Raw genomic sequence first — 17,835 nt, 5'->3', positions numbered from 1 at the left:
CAGAGTCTGTGAAGCCTCTGGCATCAAATAGGCGATCGTGGCTGCGTGGCAAAACAGGAGAGGGGCCGCTGTGGTCCCGCAGGCAACCGCACCTGCGTGAACAATTTCTTTAAAGGGCTGGGGAACTGCTACACTAGCACACACAACCGCGCCTGCAAGTTCGGTCTCTTTAAAAACGGTTGGAAGAAACGCTGGGTCTTCCAAGCAGGCTTCTGCACCTGCGCGTAAAAACTTAGCAGCCGGGATCTTTAAATGGCCGACTGCGCCTGCGTGCTCGGCCTCGCAGAGGAAAGGAGTCGCTGGGGGTTCCGGATATCCCAACTACAACTGCGCGAACCGGGAGTTGAGAAACCTCTTCCCTCAGCCGCGCGTCTGCGCCTGCGAGGCCCTCCTTTTGGCAAAGCTCTCCCCTCAGGCGCGCGACCGCGCCTGCGCGGGAAAACTGAGGAGGATCCGCTGGGGGTACGGGCTGCGGAACCGCGCTTGCGTGAACATGATCCTGGCAAAACTCTCCCCTCAGGTGCACGACTGCGCCTGCACGAACCTTCTGCTCAGAAGTCGGGGATTCCTGTCTCCAGACCAGCGACTGCACATGCGCGGGCAGGCTCCAAGCGATCTGTGAATGGATGGGCAGCAGCCTGCTGATTTCTGATCCCAGGCTGCTGTTTCTCAATTTCGAAGCCACATTACCTTTCCAAATTTGAACTTTGTGCAAAACCAGGGTCCTACTGGCGTAGGGAAGTGTCCCAATTTGCGGGTTGGACAACTTTTCCCTGAGAACAAGCCACAGAGCCTGTCTTTACAGGCTGTGAACATGAACTTGTTTGGTAAGCGAACTCATGTTCTCTTACCCGGGTGGCTTAAAATGGGGAATTTTGGACTTGGACCTGCCTTTGGCCTGGGGCCACAACTATCCCCTTTGTGCCTCCCTTGTCCTGGATTTCTGCTACTGGACCTGCTCTACAGGGGTCCCAGAACTCTCCTTCCCTGTTCCCTGGCTTAAACAGCTTACTCTGCCTAGGAATGGCTCCTCCCCCCACACAAGCCACAGCACTTTCCTGTGAACTTGAACCTACTGTGGGCTGAGGATTCCTATTCTCAGGCTTACTCCTCACGAGCGGACCGTACCTCCATTGTCGGAGTAGGTACACTGGTCCTGGTCCCCGCCTGCCTAGTGGGACCTGCTGGCGTTCTCCTACCACCCCATTGACCACCCCTCCTTGCTGCCAGAGCTCCTCAAGACTCGGAACTTTGGGCTGCATTCTTGGGGTCTCTAATTCCCGAGCCAGCCTTTCCCTGGGTGTTGCCTCTGGGGCGATTTGATTTGAGCTGCCAGTAAAATCCAGCTGACCTGCCTTCGGGCTGATCACGCAAACCATTCCCCTTGCTACCTTTAACGCCACGTTAGGCTTTCTCCCTCTGCCCTACAGGGGCCATGATCTGCTTCACTAAACCTTTGGGCGGAGGCCAGCTTATAGGCTGCCTTTAATTCCCAAACCATTCCTCCTGCTCCATTACTTCTGAGATGAGGCGGGCATTCTCTTCCCACAGTCTCATCTCACGTTCCCTGGCCTCAGTGACTTCCTGCACCAGGCACTCTATAAATGTCTGGCATTTTTCAAACTGGGACTCCCGATTCTTGGCCTCCTTAACCTCCTTCTGCTCCCTCATCTCATCCTTCCTAAACCAGCCACCTGTACCCCGATAGGTCAGCCTACACACTGCCACTAAAATTTACAGGGCTACCCACATACTGACAACGAGAGAAACAAGAGCTGGTACTTTCTCCAGATCCAAACCACTCATCAAATGAAAAACGGCCTGCAGTCCTGCCGTGGTCGCCATTTTGTAAGGGGGCATCTTTAACTGGTTCAAGGTAATTCACCTGGTCTGCAGCCTTTGCCTGCATTCTGACCAATTTCCAATAAACCAATTTTAAAACAGCGGTTTGGAATCGCTACCCCACCTTCCAGTTCTGAATGCAGGGCTTATAATTAATGATATTAAAAACGGACACGTGGTTTGGATTAGAGAAAAATCAAGTTTTATTAACTAAAAGAAACTACAATCAAATTGTAAACTATACCACACAAACACAGTAATTACAGTAAAATTGCTTAAATGGGGAATGCAGACCATAAAAACGAGGGGTAAGTGACTACAATGTTAATTAAACAATCTTAGCAATATGCACTTAATTACCATCCCTTAACCCCTTACCTCCTTACTAGGTTGCTTTTCTGAGGAGTCAGAAACTCTGCTCACATGTGGTCCAGCGAAGTGAGAGAGAGAGAGAGAGGCTCACCTGTGGTCACAGGAAGTAAAAAGAGAGCGATAGCTTCTCAGCAGCTATCTTATATACTCGGTGAGCCCCCTGCTACCCCCTGCTGTTTGCCTGGCTGGGAGATTCGCGCCCAGAAAGTTCCAACACACACACGAGAAAAGCTGTGATTGGCTAAATCAAAGTGGTTGGACTGGGTTAGTGTGTCTGCACTGTGGGGCCGAAATATTCCCGCCCACATCCGGAGTTTACCTGGGCTGAAACAAAAGGGAATGCAACAGCCCTATTGTCCAGAATGCTGGGTGATTTAAACCCATTCAATGCTTAAACTGTTCCCATTCAAGATCTGGTCCATGGTTTCAGTGTCTCCATTGTGTGTCTGAGTAGTTTGAATGGCTGTGTAAAGAGAAGCAGTTACAATCGATTGTCCTGCGGTTGGTCTCAAGTAGTTGTAATCCCTTATGTCAATAAGCAACTTCAAGTGCTTCTGAGGGAACCTCCCTTTGATTGGCAGTACTGACTCACAGCCACTGCATCCTCCCACCTTTTCACACAGACAACTCCAGCTGTTTTTTTGTCCTTTGGCCATCCTTTCTCTGGCCATTTTAAAACCTTTTGTGATTGCCCAAACTCCAGGGAACGATTTTATTATTAAAGTACTGTCTCAAGATAAGTGAATGTTTTCCACAGAATTCCTCGACTCCTGTGTTGTCCACGTTCTTTTCAAATCCCTCTGCAATTTGCACAGTTCGAAACTCAAAGTGTACCATTTTTATCTTAAAGTCCTGATGTTGAGACAATTCAGGTCACGCAATTCTTCGTCCGCGATGTGGACTAATATTTTTCAATCTTCAGGGAAATAGGGGAATTTTGCAACCCCTACAGTACATGAGTGTGATTTACTCTATAGCTGTCTGTCTGCGATTTATTGTATCAAAGAAATATATGGCACAGAAGGAGGCCATTTGGCCCATCATGTCTGTGTCAGCCATAAAAGTCTATAAAGCCAAATCCCACTTTACAGCTCTTGGTCCGTAGCCTTGCAGTTTACGGCACTGCTTGGATATGACCATGAACTTTTTAAAATGCGATGAGGGTTTCTGCCTCTCCCACCCTTTCAGGCAAAATAGTACCAGACCCCCCATGACCCTGTGGGTGAAAATAAAATATCAACTGGCGGAATGTGTAAACCTGTTCAGGAACACCCACTCCAGTCTGGGTCACGCACTCGGTTTATCAGTAATTTGGATGATAATTAATATCGTCTCCAGGTGGCCCATTTAATGAATGATAAAAGCGATTTGTGAAACAATCACATTTTGGCTGATATAAGTGTGATAAAAAGAAGTCTGACCATGCACTCAAATACAACCCTCGCCTCGGCCTCCCCCACACTTTTTAAACCGATGGGAAGGGCCCCTGCGAGCACCGCTCCCCCAGCGGATGCCGTTTCCTCTGTGCTTGGCTGGTGAGAACTACAAACACGGTCGTGGTCGCTCTTTCCCTTTACTCACAGACCCGTTCAGTTACACCGCCTGCCGATGAATTAAGAGCTTGTTTAAGGAAGGGACAAGACACTAATTTCAGTCACTTTATTCGCTGAAGAGACCTTTCCAATTTTTTTAATGCCATTTGGGAGTCATCGGATAATTAATTGAGGCTTTGTGCAGTGTAACAACCCAGAATGGGAATTATTTTAGAGAACAGAACAGGGCAGTTTGATCACTTTGTCCCTCTCACCTTTTCACAGAAGTACTCCCAGATCTACCTTCACTCCCGCAGCAGTGCCTGTGCAAATGATCGATGGATAATCTGTGAGACCTCACTTTTACAAAGATTGAGCTGGAATGTCTCCTGTTTCAAAGTCAATGGAAATTGATTCCCGCCTGTTGCAGTTTCAAATTGAACGCGGAATTAATCCTGATTGTAACAGCTTGGAATTTGCAAGGGAGAGATGGAATAAGACAGAAGGAAGAACAAAAATTTCCGGAATATCTTTGGCTAATGGAGAATTTATTAACTTAGTTCGCTTGTTTTAGAAAATATTGGCGGGCTTTTTGAAATTAAAAAACTGGTTTGCGGTCTGAATGTTGAGGACAGTTTTCATTGGAGGGAATAACAAACTGTGATTGGTCACTGGAAAGCACCAATGAAATTCACCACAGAGCGACCAATCACAAGTACGCTGTCTGCACTCCTCCAGAAGGTATAAGAAGGGCAGATGTGGGAGGAGACTTTCATTCTTTCTCTGAACGGGTGAATTGTGGAAATGTCTGGAAGAGGAAAATCCGGCAGTAAATCTCGGGCCAAGGCCAAGTCCCGCTCATCCCGGGCCGGACTGCAGTTCCCTGTGGGCCGTGTTCACAGGCTCCTGCGAAAGGGCAACTATGCTGAGCGTGTGGGTGCCAGAGCCACGGTCTACATGGCTGCTGTGCTCGAGTATCTGACCACTGAAATCCTGGAGCTGGCCGGCATCACGGCCTGCGACAAGAAGACCCGCATCCTCCCCAGACACCTGCAGCTGGCCATCCACAACGATGAAGAGCTCAACAAACCGCTGGGAAAGATGACCATCGCTCAGGGCGGGGTGCTGTCTAATATCCAGGCTGTTCTACTGCCCAAGAAAACCAGCACTGCCAGCTCCAAGAGCAAGTAAACGGACAATATTTAATCGAATAACCCAAAGGCTTTTTCAGACCCACCCACTGTATCTGAAAGGGCTGGTTACTGTTGATCAATTGATCGCAATTATCCTAGAGTTAGTCTTATATTAAAACTTTACAGTGGATGCCCTGGAAATGTCCTGATCTGAGATGACTCGTATATATCCGTGTCTGTCGAACATTTAGAAATCTAGATCAACAATCACTACTGCGCGTTGGCTGTTAAGATTCTTTACACACACAAATATATATGCAGAGGAAAAAACCACAAATAATCTTCAACTTAACGCCGGTCGTCGTTGAACAGGTTTGAGGGAGCAGAATAGAAACGGGATTAGAGGACAGTATAAATATGGAAGGGGTTTTAATACGTGATGGCATAACAGTTATGAGATTGTGGTGAACGCAGAATCTGATTGGATGCGTAAAGAAGACAATCGGAGAGATAGAGAACAAAGGAAATTGACAACGTTGCCAATAAACCAATCGCAATCCTTGCCTTCACCCATCCCTCATTAGCATAGCTCTGCGGATGGATTGTGGGGCTGCCTATATAATACGAGCTCGGAGCATTGTTCTCTTCAATTGTTTCCTGATCCTGAACGAGACGATGGTTGATGATAAGAAATCCGCTGCCAAGAAGGGTGCCAAGATAATGGTGAAGAAAGCGGCAGCGTAAAGCGGCAAGAAACGCAGAAAGTCGAGGAAGAAGAGTTATCCCATCTATATCTACAAAGTGATGAAGCAGTTTCACCCCGACACCGGCATCTCCTCCAAGGCCATGAGCGTCATGAAATCGTTTGTGAACGATATTTTCGAGCATTTTGCGGGTGAGGCTTCCCGCCTGGCCCATTACAACAAGCGGCACACCATGAGCTCCTGGGAGATCCAGACCGCCGTGTGCCTGTTGCTGCCCGGGGAGCTGGCCAAGCACGCCATGTTGGAAGGGACAAAGGCGGTGACCAAATACACCAGCTCCAAGTAAAACTCCATGCTGTCCTGAAAGAACAAACCCAAAACACAACGGCTCTTTTAAGAGCCTCCCACAACCTCTCCGAAAGAGCTACACAAACGCGTGTTCCTTTCGACGCAATTGGCTGTGTTTTTCCTCAGTTTACTATAATTATTTGCTGATCAAATGTTTTTGAGAACAATTTTTGAATTTCCAGCTGCAGCTTTAGTTGGGAATTCTCAGATAAGCAGTTCCATTATCCGTTTCGACCTGAGAGTCACTGTTGAATTTCCTGCCCAGTAAATTATAAACACGATCCCTGCTCGCTCTTTCCTTTTGCTGTCAGACAGGATGAATTAAAAGCTTGTTCTAGGGATGAGATTCGGATTTTAGTCACCTCGTTCTCTTTCAAGGCCTTTTCAATGTTTTTGTAAAGCCAGTTGGGAGTCAATCCGTTTGTTAACCCGGGAATACCTGCAGTGTTACAACGCAGAATGGGGGTTCATACAGAGACCAGAAAGGGGGCAGTTTGAACCCTCTGGCCCTCTTCTCTTCTCACAGCAGGACTCCCAGTTCTGGTTTCACTCCCGCAGCAGCGCCTGTGCAAATGATCGATCGATAATCTGTGAAACCTCACAAAGATTGAGATGGAATGTGTCCCGTTACAGAATCAATGCAAACTGATGCCCGCCCGATACAGTTTGAACTTGAACCCGAAATTAATCCTAATTGTAACAGCCTAGAATTTGCAAGGGAGAGTTGGAATAAGACAAAAGGAATAAAAAAATGTCCAGAAATCTTTGGCTGATAGTCAATTTATTAACTTAATTCGTTGGTTTAGGAAAATATTGGCGGTCTTTTTGAAATTAAAAAAGGGTTGGCGGTATGACTGTTGAGGCAGTTATTTCCACACACTTTTCAATGGCAGGAAAAAACAGACTGTGATTGGTCACCAGAAAACACCAATGAAGTTGACCATAGAGCGACCAATCACAAGTACGCTATCTGCATTCCTCCAGAAGCTATAAGAAGGGCAGATGTGGGAGGAGATTTTCATTCTTTCTCTGAACGAGTGTATTGTGGAAATGTCTGGAAGAGGAAAAACCAGCGGTAATGCTCGGGCCAGGGCCAAGTCTCGCTCATCCCGGGCCGGATTGCAGTTCCCTGTGGGCCGTTGTCACAAGCTCCTGCGAAAGGGCAACTACGCTGAGCGTGTGGGTGCCAGAGCCCCAGTCTACATGGCTGCTATGCTCGAGTATCTGACCACTGAAATCCTGGAGCTGGCGGGCAACGCGGTCCGCGACAAGAAGAAGACCCGCATCATCCCCAGACACCTGCAGCTGGCCATCCGCAACGACGAGGAGCTCAACAAGCTGCTGGGAAAGGTGACCATCGCTCAGGGCGGGGTGCTGCCTAATATCCAGGTGGTGCTGCTACCCAAGAAAACCAGCACTGCCAGCTCCAAGAGCAAGTAAAGTGGACAGGATTCAATCTAATAACCCAAAGGCTCTTTTCAGAGCCACCCACTGCATCTGGGAAAGGGTTGCTTACTATTTAGCCATTTTCGGTTATAAACAGGACACTGACTGTGGAACATGTAGAAATCTAGATCTACAAACAGTGCAGCGGGCATGCTGTGAGAGAATATTCTGATCAGTGAATCGATATAAAGAAGGACTGGCTTCAGAGTAAAACAAAACACACGGACACTAACGTGAGACCGACACTCAATGAACACGTTGTTGGGAGAGCCGAATATGAACGGATGTTAAGAACCGAGTATAAAGTGAGTGAGCGGTTGCTGGGCTTACTGTTCCTTATTGGGACAATAATTCCAAAGGGAGAAATATGTACATCCAGAACCATACAAACATTTCCCCTTTTAATTAGCAGACAGGATCGAACCAGAATTGCAGCATTGGTTAATTTAAAATATTTCAAATAGTAACTAAAGCTCCCACCTGTCCCGCATTAAGAGCTGATTTTAAAGGTGAGATTCAATATTCAGACACCTCGTTCTCTCTTTCGCGCGGATCTATCCCGATATGTGGAGTTGTATCAATTCACAATCAGAACTGCCAATTAAAGTTTCCGACTCACACTGTGCGAGTTCATTGAGTTGACTGGGCAGCTCACTCACATTTCAACCGAGATCATAAACACTCCATCAGATATTCACTGCCCCCAATTTGTAAATCCCCAGTTAAGGTAACACTACAAGACCTGCACGGTGTGTGCAGGCCAATTTGCCTTGCACAGATTGCAGCACGTTCCTTTGCTGATTTGGTGGCTCATAAAAGAGCCGTTGCTGCATTTGGTGCTAAAGTCTGGAGCCGGGCAGGGGGAGTTCAGGCGCGCTCCCTGTGGATGCGGCCGGCCAGCTGGATGCCTTTGATCATGATGGTGACTCACTTAGCGTGGATGGCACAAAGATTGGTGTCCTCAAAGAGTCCCACCAGGTAAGCCTCGCTGGCCTCCTGCAGGGCCACGACGGCCGAGCTCTGGAAGCGCAGGTCGGTCTTGAAGTCCTGAGCGATCTCCCCCAACAAGCGCTGGAAGGGCAGTTTGCGGATCAGCAGCTCGGTGGATTTCTGGTAGTGGCGGATCTCCCTCAGAGCCACAGTGCCAGGTCTGTAGCGATGGGAGTTCTTCACTCCGCCCGTGGCTGGAGCGCTCTTCCGGGCCGCTTTGATCACCAGCTATTTGTGAGGAGCTTTCCGTCCGGTCGATTTGCGCGCTGTCTCATTGGTCCTGGCCATTTTCTCAACTGATCTCAGCAAAATCTGGAACAAAGGGACTGTCAATGCGGAATCTGCAGTGTGTCCGCCTTGTTATACTCAGTGACGGACCGCCCCGAGCACTGATTGGCTGCAGACCGAAAGCCAGGCAGTTTAAACCCAACTCTGACCAATCAATGAAATGCTAGAAACTCAGTCCCCGATTGGCTGAGCTGGGATTGATGGCCCATTTCAAAATGCCCACCAATTTTAGTGAAGGAAATAAGCGTTTTCATAGATGCATAAAAGATAGGAGCAGGAGTAGGCCATTCGGCCCCTCGAACCTGCTCCGCCATTCAATGAGATCATGGCTGATCATTCAATCTCAGTACCCTGTCCCTACCTTCTCTCCATATCCCTTGATCCCTTTAGCCTTAAGAAATATATCCAACTCCTTCTTGAATATTTTTAATGAATTGGCCTCCACTGCCTTCTGTGGTAGAGAATTCTACAGGTTCACCACTCTCTGGGTGAAGAAATTCCTCCTCATCTCTGTCCTAAATGGCTTACCCCTTAGACTGTGACCCCTGGTTCTGGACACCCCCGCCATCGGGAACATCCTTACTGCATCTAGTCTGTCTAGTCCTGTTTAAATTTTATAAGTTTCAATGAAATCCTCTCTCATTCTTCTAAACTCCAATCGACCCAAGCTCTCCTCATACTTCATTCCTGCCATCCCAGGTATCAGTCTGGTGAATCTTCGCTGCTCCCCCTCCATGGCAAAAACATTCTTCCTCAGATAAGGCGACCGAAACTGCACACAATAACCAAGATGTGGTCTCACTAAGGCCCTGTACAACTGCAGCAAGACATCCTTGTTCCTGTACACAAACCCTCTCGCTACGAAGGCCAACATGCCATTTGCCTGCTTAACTGCCTGCTGCACCTGCATGCTTACCTTCAGCGACTGGTGCACAAGGACACCCAGGTCTCGTTGCACTTCCCATTCTCCCAATCTATTGCCATTCAGATAATAATCTGCCTTCCTGTTTTTGCCACCAAAGTGGATTACCTCGCATTTATCCACGTTATATTGCATCTGCCATTCTTTTGCCCAATCACCCAACCTGTCCAAATCATCCTGGAGTGTCTCGGCATCCTCCTCACAGCACACACGCCCACCCAGCTTTGTGTCGTCTGCAAATTTGGAGACATTACGTCTAGTTCCCTTGTCTAGATCATTAAAATATATTGTGAATATCATGTGCCCAAGGAACAATCCCTGCGTTACCCCACTAGTCACTGCCTGCCACTCGGAAAAAGAGCCATTTATTCCAACTCTGTGCTTTCTGTCTGCCAACCAGTTCTCTATCCAAGTCAATACCTTGCCCCCAATCTCATGTGCCTTAACTTTACACGCTAATCTCTTATGCGGGACCTTGTCGAAAGCCTTCTGAAAGTTCAAATACACCACATCCACTGGTTCTCCCTTATCTATTTTACCAGTTACATCCTCAAAAAATTCCAGTAGATTAGTCAAGCTCGATTTACCTTTTGTATATCCATGTTGACTTTGTCCGATCCTGTCGCTGTTTTCCAAGTGCTCTGCTATTACATCTTTTATAATGGACTCTAGCATTTTCACCACTGCCGATGTCAGGCTTACCGGTCTGTAATTCCCTGTTTTCTCTCTACCACCGTTTTTGAATAGTGGGGTAAAATTAGCTACCCTCCAATCCATGGATACTGTTCCAGATTCCATCGAATGCTGGAAGATGATCAGCAAAGCATCAACTATTTCTAGGGCCACTTCCTTAACTGCCCTAGGAGGTAGATTATCAGACACTGGAAATTTATTTGCCTTCAATCCCATCAATTTCCCGAACAACATTGCCCTACAAATACCGATTTCTTTCAGTTCCTCCCTTTCATCAGACCGTATGTTCCCCGACATCTCTGGGAGGTTATTTGTGTCCACCTTTGTGAAGACCGAAACAAAATATTTATTTAATTGGTCTGCCATTTCTTTGTTCCCCATTATAAATTCCCCTGATTCTGACTGCAAGGGACCTATGCTGGACTTCGCCAATCTTTTTCACTTCACATATCTATAAAAGCTTTTACAGTCAGTTTTTATGTACCCGCAAGCTTACTCTCATATTCTATTTTCCCTTTCTTAATTAATCTCTTTGTCCTCCTTTGTTGAATCGTAAACTGCTCCCAATCCTCAGGTTTACTGCTTTTTCTGGCCAATTTATATGTCCTCTCCTTGGATCTTATGCTATCACTAATTTCCCTTGTTAGCCACGGTTGATTCACCTTTTTTGTTTTATTTTCATGCCAAACTGTGAGGAACAAATTCTGTAGTTCATTCATGCGGTCTTTGAATGTTTGCCATTGCCTATCCACCGTCAACCCTTTGAGTGACATTCCCCAATCAATCCTACAAAACTCCAGCCTCAGACCATCGTAGTTTCCTTTTTTTAAATTTAGGACCCTATGTTACCCATAATATCTTGAAAGGTTCAATAAAATCACATCTTAATCATCTAAATACCAAGGAATACAACGATAGTTTGCAAAATAAGTGTGTGATATTCGCTGGTGTATATTATTATAATTGTGTTGGTCCATTTATTATAGAACAAACTTTGACAGAAACCTGTTATTTTCTGTCCTTTATGTAATGAAGTTTACATTTGTTCTAACACAGCAGCAACATTGTGACACTGAACGTGCACCAGATCATATGTGTTAATGCAATGTTAATTTGCTTATTCATCATTCAGAGCCTGAGTGTAACATCAGCAATGAATTCTGTCGTTTCAGACCCCCCACCTCCTCCAACAAGGCCCAGTTATCCGGTATATCTGGTCAGAGAAGAACTCATCATTATCTGCGATGCTGCCAATGGTTACACTTTCGGTCAGCTTCAGTGGTTACTCAGGTGGCCGGTTGGCAATACAACCAATGAAATATACAAGGAACAACAATCGTTTACTAACTCAATAATAAATGTAAATACCAATAGTGACGGATGCTACAAATGCCTTTATGAGAAACAAGTGTCCGGACGCCGGATTAAATCTATTCCCAGTGATGCTGTGACTGTCCAAAGTGAGTTATACTTTCTGATATTTTATGCCATTCCAATTTTGTATAAAGGCTTCCAGAGATCAGCAACACCTTCAGTTGAAGAAAAGTAGATAGTGTTCTTGGGCTGGTGCACAAATGGGCGCTATCCAATCTGCTGCACGTTTTTGGTCCCGCCTGATGTTGACATCGATTGACTGCAATGGAACTGAATATCTACCTGTAAAACTTGGCTCTGATAACTGGTAAAAATCTTATTGTGTGCGCTCAACCCTCTGTGGAAACGGAAACTTGGCAGTGTGAAAAAGGGGCGACCGATTAATTCCCGCCATTTTGTGCGTCCGCACAACACAAATTTCACCGCAAAAGTATGCTTTTACCGAGTTACCACGTTAAATTGTAGCGACCTCTAGAATTGTTCTCCTGCTGCGTCTTTATGGGGTAGAACTTCCTCCTGGGCAGCAACGGTATAATGGGCGGCATTGCTTCTTCTGCCTGTTCCACACCCCGGTGCGTATAATGGGAGGCCGAATGCATTGCTCACGTTTTGTGTTACACCCGATATGATTTAATACTGCAACATCTTCAGGAAATAAATTTATAACGAATTAACCCGAGCTAAGGCAGCAGGCTAAAAACCAGTAATGTAATATTAGAATTGCTAGACGAAATAAATAGCAAAGCATCTGAATGATGCCGTTGGCATCTCTATTGATGTCGGCTGCCTGTGTGTAGCTGCCTCAACTTCAGCTGGATAATATGGGCAATGTGGGAATGCTGCCCGTTATATATCCCACTCGCTTTTGCTTTGCGTTGTTTTCAATGGAAAATAATATAATGTGGGGTGGGCGGTGGGTATGACGGAAGGATGATCGGAAATCGCCGTTTTACACCCCTAGGGATGTTGAGAGTTCTGGCGCATATCTCTGTAATTGTGGCCCATGATAACAGAGCTAGTTTTACATTCCTGCGATGGTGTAAATTGGGTGATGTCCATTGGCCGCCTGTAATAATTGCAAGCCTGCTTTTCCCTCCATTGACTTTAAATATAATGGCCTAGAAATTCAGTCGCGTTTGCGCCCACTTATGGGCTATAGATTGGTTTGCGCCGGAAGTTTTTTCGCGCCCGAAATTCAGTTGGTCCGTAACATCGACATTAGCCGTTAGCGCTGCGCCGGCACCGATGACGTCATCGGTCTGCACAGCGCCCCGGTTCCAATGCAATTCCGGTCCGACCGCCAAATTCAGTTGCGGCCGCCTCTCCCACGGCGGCCGCAAACAGGGTTTGCAAAACGGTGCCTTGCAGCTCCGAGAGGCCGGCGCATAAAGGTGGAGGGGTGGCCGGACGCTTTCCCAGCGGCCGCCTGGCAGCACCTCCCTCCCCGGACTCCTGCATCACCCCCCCGCTGCATTGGTGTGTCACTCCCGCGAGCCCGGCACTTCTCCGTGGTGCCGGGCTCATTTGCCGGGGGAATCCAGCGGCAATCTCACGGCTGCAGGCAGCTCCTCCTTAAGAGAAGGAGGAGGCCTGCAGTACCCCAGCCTGCCGCACCGCATCGGGTGGCGCAGCGGCAGCTGGACACCTGAAACTGACATTCTTCACCCCAAACGAGGCAGCCAGACCCTCCAAAAGCACCTGCCTCCATGTTGGGGCGGCGCAATTGAATTTCAGGCTGGCGCTACGGGAATCCGGCCGAGCGCTAAATTTCGGGCGCTAATGACCTGGCGGGGCTATACCTAATTTCTAGGCCAATGACCAGTCAATTCATTATCATCCGTTTGATACCACCTCTCAAAGTTAATTGACCCTCAGAGTCTCGCGCCTTAGAGATTTATGTTGCGATACGAAAATAAATTATTTAAAATCTATTATTTTTAATCTTCTGGTCTAGGACAAAAGATGATCACCAGTGTTTCTTTGTACCACCAGCCGGGTGAGTATATGAAAGGAAATTCAGCTCCCATTACCTGTTCCGATTCCGACCAGAACAACGTCAACAACTTCACTTTCAATCGGGACAATTTGTTACTGAGCTCCCTCGATATTTGTTCCCCTCATCATTTTGCCTCCATCGTTATCAGCAACCTTTCCAAGATATGCACAGGATTTTACAGCTGCAGTTTGAGATGAGATTGTTCGGAAGGCAATTATTATCACACCTCAGTAACTCTGTGTTAATAACTGTAGAAGGTAACTCTTCCTACTTTTGCTTTACTTAACAAAACCTCAATTCCTACACCTAGAAAGAGTTTCTGATTTCCTCACTCATGCAACAAACAATACATTCCCCATTCTTTGGCAAAACATACTCTTTCTGAACTGGTAAGAGATGCGGCTGTTACACAGCTGAATTTCGTCTTTGGCAGAAGCGACAAACGGGCGGAATCTTATTGGCCGCGTGTTATTTGCCCCGCCCGATATTCAGTCCCAGTAACATGAATGGGACTGAACCCGCCGGTGAATCACCTGGCGGTAGAAAATCTGTGGAGTTACTGGTCGCTCACATCCAGTGTCTTTCACTTCTATTCGTGACAGTTGTTATGATTGGTAAAGCATTAGACTAACTGACTCCTGCTCTAGTGAATTATCCTCCTCAACCTTTTGCATTGCCACACCTCTGCTCACCTTCAACAATGTTGGCACATGCCATGTAGCACTACTCATAACTGGTATTATGTGGCTGTCTCTCCATATCTGTAGAGCTTCCCCTGTGGAAGCCCCAGAACTTTAAATGTGCTATTTCAGAGTGTGTTCCTGTTCTGCAAGACACAGCAGTAAGAATAGTGAGAACCATCTGGTTAAACATTAGTCATATTGGGATAGATATTCTACCTACCACTTGGGCAGAACCCCGGTGTTGCCATTACAAAAACCAATGGAAATGTAACTGGAGACGGTTCTATAACCAGCTGCAATGCTTAACGACAATTAATACACTTAGCCAGCAAAATAAACAACAAGCCCATTGTCCAGGAATGAATCTTCTACTATGAGGATCCGAACCATGCTGAAACTGAAATGGGTCTAATATTTAGCACATTAAAGTCAAACGTGAAGTTAAAGTGTGAAGAATGAATGTGGTGGAATTGGTCATGGCGGTGCAGGGGGTAGGGAGTGCGGTTGTAAAACTGATGGTAGCACATTAGTGACCTGGTATATGCTGCGCCCGATATTCAATTCAGTCGCCGAGTAATATGCTGTCAATTGAACTTAATATCAATCGCTACATAGAGCGGGCGGCCGATCCGACACTTTTCGTTTTTCGCACACCGTCCGAGTCCAATTTCTCGCCAATATTGACTTCTAACGACTCAATCATATCATCAGCAACTTGCTCAATTGTACTTAGCGCAACTCAACACTGAATTGATGGCAATGACTTCAGCATATGAAATTTAGTCAACTTCCCTCAATACGTTTTCTTTTCAGAGATTTTTAAACCAGTCATAACAATGCATCCAGCAAATGATGAAATCGGTGGAAACGTCTCTATTACCTGCACCAGATCGACTGTCTATCCGAGCATCATATTCTTCTTGCAGAGAGCTGGCGATGCCAATTTCTCTGCCTCCCTCTCTGTGTCAGCTGAGGATCATTCTTTCACCATCACCTTCACCAATGTGACTCAAGATGATGAAGGAGCCTACTCCTATCGCTATAAAGCAATGGTCAATGGAACAGTGTTAACATCAGCTATCAGTCAACTTGTGCAGGAGACTGTAAAGGGAGAGAGCGATTTATAAAGTGACATGTGGGTAAAGGTAATGAATGGCTACAGGGCTCGTGGCAATAAATACATTGTGAGATTTCTGGAGCCACACTGTATTGTAGGAGTCTACGTACTCCTAGCAAAAAACACTGATCTCGAAGAGGTTCAACAGAAAAGGTTTAATTGTTGAGGCTGCATGCTGAACACAAAATGGAGTCAGAGACTACATAAAGTACGACTGCCTTTCATCAGTGCACAGCTTCGACTGCTCCTCCCCCGCTCTGGGCTTCACTATGTTGCAGATCGAGTTTCTTAAAGGTGTGATCCTTCTTAAAGGCATGACGCCTGATTTATAGTCTACGGACCGGAAAGCGGATTGTGTCCATTCTGTGATTGGTACGCCACACAGCTCCCCCCAGAATCCGCTAGTAGTGAGTGTACGAACCGGCGTGGCGGCTTGATGGCACGGCCGGAACGGCTCTTGGTGGTTGGTGTCGGGAGCGGGGCGGTCGGATATGTCGGGCTCTTATGCGGCCTGCCCCACGGTGGGGGTTGGCCCACTTGAACGGGTTCGTCGGGCTCTAGGTGCACCAGCTTGAGCCGGTCGACCAACACCTTGTCAGTTCTGCTGCCCACTTCGAGGAGAAAGAACTTGTACCTGTCTGGAGTACCTTGTAGGGTCCGTCATATGGGGGCCATAGAGCTCCTCGGTGGGCGTCATGGTGCATGAAAACAAATTTGGCCATGTGCAGGCTAGGTGGTACGCGGGTTGCTCATTCGCCGTGCCGCCCAGTGGGTACCGGAGCGAATTGTTGTGCTCGGTTGGCGAAAGCGCGGCGTTGCTGATCAGCCGACCAGGGGGTCGTGGCAGTGGGCAGGAACTCTCTGGGTACGTGCAGCGGCTGGCTGTACACGAGTTCCGTCGCCGAGGCTTGCAGGTCTTCCTTGACCGTGGAGCGTAGGCCGAGTAGCACCCATGCGAGGCGGTCGATGCAAGCCTCGTCCTCGAGGATGGCACGGAGGGACGCCTTCATGGACCTGTGGAATCGCTCGCACAGTCCATTGGCTTGGGGGTGGTAAGCCGTGTTGCAGTGAATGGCCACCCCGAGGTTTTGGGCGATCGCGGCCCACAGATCAGAGGTGAACTGCGGGCCTCTATGCGACGCCATGTCGGAGGGGATGCCGAACCGAGCGACCCAGGTACCAATGAACGCCCTCACAATGTCGGCGGTGGTGGTGGACGTCAGTGGAATGGCCTCGGGCCTCTGGGTGGTACGGTCCACGATTGTCAGCAGGTGTGTGTGACCTTGTGATGGCAGCAGGGGGTCGCCGAGGTCGATGTGGACGTGGTCGAACCTTCTTTCTGGCACGGTGAACTCCTCGAGTGGGGCTTTGACGTGCTGGTGGATTTTGGCACGCTGGCAAGCTATGCAGGATCTGGACTAGATGCGCACATCTTTGCGCAGGCTTGGCCAGACAAATCATTTGGCCACCAGTCTAATGGACGCGCGGGTGCCGGGGTGTGAGAGGCCGTGGACGATGTCGAACACCCGTTTTCGCCAGGACACCGGGACTACGGGGCGGAGTTGCGCCAAGGAGTTGACGCATTTGACTGTGACGGCGGACGGGCCGCAGGCGACGTTGTTCAGTCGCAGCCCTGGGGGGTTTGTGGGCGCGGAGAGCATATCGGGGTCAGTGCATTGCTCCACTGCCAGTTGAGCATAGTCCACTGCCAGGTGGGCGCCGTGGACGGAGGTGCGGGATAGGTAGTCGGCCACCACATTGTCTCGACCGGAGACGTGCCGGATGTCCGTGGTGAATTCGGAAACCATGGCGAACTGACGTTGTTGCCTGGCTGACCGCAGGTCCACAGATTTTTTCATCGCAAATGTCATGGGTTTGTGTTCGAGAAACGCGGTGAAGGGGCGGCCCTCCAGAAGCGATCTAAAATGGCGGACTGCCAGGTACTGTGCAAGGAGCTCGCGGTCAAAGGTGCTGTATTTGGCCTCCGGGGGGCGCAGTTGGCGGCTGAAAAAGGACAGCGGTTGCCAGACCCCATCGACCCACTGTTCGTACATGGCGCTGACCGCGTGGTCGGAGGCGTCCGTGGTGAGGGCCACCCTGGCGTTGGGCTGTGGGTGAGCGAGCATGGTGGCGTCGACGAGCGCCTTTTTGATGGAGTCGAAAGCGGTCAACATGCCCGCCGACCACTCGATCGCCATTCTGTCTTTCTTACCCCGGAGGGCTTCGTATAGGGGCCGCATGAGGGAGGGCTCTCCGGGAATGAAGCGGTTGTAAAAGTTGATCATCCCCAAGAACTCCTGGAGGCCTTTGATGGTGGTAGGCCGGGGTAACTGCTGGACGGCATGCACCTTGGCGGGCAGGGGAATGGCTCCATCATGCGTGATGTGGTGGCCGA

The 17,835-nt window shown here is 48.3% G+C and overlaps 2 pseudogenes; one reads left to right on the top strand and one right to left on the bottom strand.

Moving 5' to 3' along the window:
* The first annotated feature begins 5,554 nt into the window (after nt 1–5,554).
* LOC147085047 (histone H2B-like) lies at nt 5,555–5,929 on the top strand (annotated as a pseudogene).
* Nucleotides 5,930–8,110: 2,181 nt separating this feature from the next.
* LOC147085046 (histone H3-like) lies at nt 8,111–8,655 on the bottom strand (annotated as a pseudogene).
* Nucleotides 8,656–17,835: the final 9,180 nt, after the last annotated feature.

The sequence above is a fragment of the Somniosus microcephalus genome, unplaced genomic scaffold, assembly GCF_052327205.1.
Source record: "Somniosus microcephalus isolate GS21.2 unplaced genomic scaffold, FLI_Smic_1.0 unresolved_chr9, whole genome shotgun sequence".
Lineage (NCBI taxonomy): Eukaryota > Metazoa > Chordata > Chondrichthyes > Squaliformes > Somniosidae > Somniosus > Somniosus microcephalus.
This window is presented reverse-complemented; position numbering and strand designations above follow the sequence as displayed.